Source organism: Denticeps clupeoides, chromosome 1 (genome assembly GCF_900700375.1).
Source record: "Denticeps clupeoides chromosome 1, fDenClu1.1, whole genome shotgun sequence".
NCBI lineage: Eukaryota > Metazoa > Chordata > Actinopteri > Clupeiformes > Denticipitidae > Denticeps > Denticeps clupeoides.
In genome coordinates this window covers 12748437-12751664 of record NC_041707.1, presented here as the reverse complement: position 1 = coordinate 12751664, position 3228 = coordinate 12748437, and the positions used below count along the sequence as shown (strand labels likewise).

Here is a 3228-nt window from a genome sequence, read left to right as displayed (position 1 = left end):
CGAAACATGCAAATGAAATGGAGGTGAGAAGACCGTTGTTCAGCTTCTCCAAGTGGCTAAATGTCTAAATGAACAAATCACTCGGTTGAATGGATTTTGCTTGTGAGGAACAAAGAAAGTGACGTAGTTACTGAAGGCCCGCAGTGACGAGCGGTCTGACAGTTTGCAACAACGAACTGCAATTCAGTGCCTTTTTATTCTATTTATTATTTTAACAATTGAATTAAGTCAGCGCTTTGCACATTCAATTCCCCTTTGAATAATTGTGCAGAAAACCCATGGCAAAAGTAAATGCAATTCATTGAATTATATTTCCGTTTTTCCTTCAAAATACTTTGAAATGTACTAAGGACTGCATCAGCTCATTGCACATTGACTTGACCAGCAGCAGCACTGAAGTTTTTTACATCAATAAAACTGCTGAGCATGTAGTGAAAAGTAATATTACCATCTGGCCAAAGAGACAATATCATACATAACTTTCGGTAACCAGTCAGTGTAAAAATGCACAAAACCCTGCTGCATTACCACACTGGAAATGGAGAATATAGCGACATTCAGCCTGAAGCAACTTATACATTTATCATTTATATGCAGTCTCAACTAAAAAGAAACAGCAACAGAAAACTACACTCAAATCATACGTCCATGCACCACAGCTACGTTGTGGAGTGAACTGCACCCAAACTGTATTCATAAATGATACTAATTATGTACAGTTTATTACCTTTATTTGGTGGTGTGCCAGAATGATAGACGCGACCGTGATTCTAAACTATGTGCATTGGCCAAGGGTAGGACATTCTGATAGGTAGGGTAATCTGGCAGGACACCGCCGCTCTAGTCTGGCTAACGTCAAGTTTCTGAAACTAGATTATATATATATTTATATTCACACACACACACACACACACACACACACACACACACACACACACACACACACACACACACACACACACACACACCTGCTTATGTGTAGACTGGCTACTACACACAGCGCACGCGTCAGGGCAGCTTTCCTGACTTAGATCTTAGAATTGTGTACAAGTGTTGCTACTGGGATGGATGACACTGACAACTATTTCTAACTCTTGTGGCCCTTTTTTAATTCTCCACCTTCAAAAAATAAATAAATAAAATGACTTGTGCTCCCCCCAAGTCATTTTAAATGTGGGCACAACAACCGATGTATGTACACATTTTTACAAGTTAAACAAGAAACCACATTTACCTTTTGTTCGATATAAAAAAGTAAGTGTGTGGGGCTCCACAGTAGGTGGAAACTCATGACTTCAAAACTGAACACAGTTGTTGTTTTTGTGTTGTATCCTGTATTGCATTATATTGGAATACAATGTTTAAAAATCCAGAATGTACATTAAGAATAGATACATTAAGAACAATCGACAGCAAAAACTAAATTGCGTTTTTGTTACTGTTGATGTTACTGAGAAATAAACGTGGTTCTAATTAAAAATGCTGTTACATTTACACTAATCTTTCATTTTAACGTCTAGTACTATAAGTATAAACATGGAAACAAGTGAACACATTTTTGAAACAAGTTTAATTGAAAGTTTGTATTTTTTTAAACAACACATTAAAAAACAAACAGCCAGTGCCTTCCTCCATCCATTATGTCTCAAACATAGCATTGACCCTTAGTCCCTGCTCGTCAACACATGCCTTTAGAAAATGTCCTCTGCACACTGAAAAACAAAGAGGAAGAAGTCCCATGCCTCAGTCTCTTCTTCCTCCAGCCTGTCTCTTAAGACCCTCTGCTGGTCCTCTTTATTTAAGGACAGATATTCTGGCGTAGTTACGTCCATGGAAAAGCGCCTTATTTTGGACAACCCAATCAAGCAAATGGAGATAAAAACTTAGCTATTCTCTGATGCAGAACAGTTATTTTAACAGTGAGTCAAAAGTCACTGACCATTTAATTACACTAGTGTTTAAAGTGAATACTGACCTGACTGACTTCCGGTAACTTACTCCGTTTTAGCCTGATGGTAGAGGCACATTTGACTGAAAGAGCTCTCGGTGTCTGAAAGAGATGCCATTTAGCAATGCTTTTATGAGGGCACGATATTCGTGGCTTTGCACAAGCACAATGCCAGGTATTCTCCTGAATGATGGCAGAAACTGTGTATTTCAGGCTCAAATACAGAGAAACATATCTGTAAGGAGGATTCACCAAAATCTACCCTCACACAAAGTGGAACATGTGTCATGTGGGCAACTTTGTCTTCTTATGCATGCCGCAGCCTTGGAATTTCAGGACCACCATTTCCATCAAGATAGCTTCTTGACGGGCCTCCTCGGAGAGTGCAGCGAAGAGCAGTCCTGACAGTGGAGGCTGACTTGGCATTGAAGAATGCTGACATTACAAAAAATGCCTTGCCATATCACCACATCATATGATTGTCCTGTTACAGACAGGGCAGTGAAAGTGTCCTTTCGCCCTACATGGCAGCCTGCACAGGCATAGAAGTTGGTCTACATATAAACATAGTTATATAGAATGCAAAAAAGGGTATGATCACAAGTGCAATCAAGCAATGTGGTGAACAGGAAAGAAAAATATATTTAATAAAAACACAAGCTTTTTCTTGCTGATGAATGCACTGAACTGTTCAATGTGATAAGCATTTACATTTAAATTTACGGCATTTGGCAGACGCCCTTATCCAGAGCGACTTACAACGTGCTGAAGTTACCATCGATGAAGAGATCAATTCCAGTTCACTAGGACCTCAACTATGAATACATCTATTTTATTCACTCTGTTGTAGATTCTGTACATAAAGTTCAACAACAAAAAAATTACAATTTAATCTAAATAATCTAAATAAGCAACTTTTAAGTCTTTACTTTATTTAGCAGACGCTTTTATTCAAAGCGACTTACAAGAGGAAGACACCAGCAATTCCCGTTCAATTTCTATAGAATATTGAGTTTACAAACTAAGAGCCCTGATAAGGCTCAAACTTGTCAGTGAAGAGCATACTCAGAGATTGTTAGGTGCTAGACGAAGAAAAATTATAGTGTATTTATACATTTTTGTATTGTTTGTGCAATGTGTACGCATGTGCGTGTGTAAGTGTTAGATTTGTCTGTAATATTTTTTGAACAAGAGGGTTTTCACCTGCTTCTTAAAAGTGGTGATAGTCTCGGCTAGTCGTGTGGAGGAGGGCAGGTTGTTCCACCAGGCAGGGACAACAA

General features: G+C 38.6%; 1 long non-coding RNA gene across 1 annotated transcript; it reads right to left on the bottom strand.

The window, feature by feature from the left end:
* Positions 1-1551: 1551 nt before the first annotated feature.
* On the bottom strand, positions 1552-2954 carry LOC114801958 (uncharacterized). Its single transcript, XR_003751669.1, has 2 exons — positions 1976-2954; positions 1552-1842 (listed from the first exon to the last, which is right to left on the bottom strand). It is a non-coding gene; the product is annotated as an uncharacterized LOC114801958 (long non-coding RNA).
* Between the last annotated feature and the right edge of the window lie 274 nt (positions 2955-3228).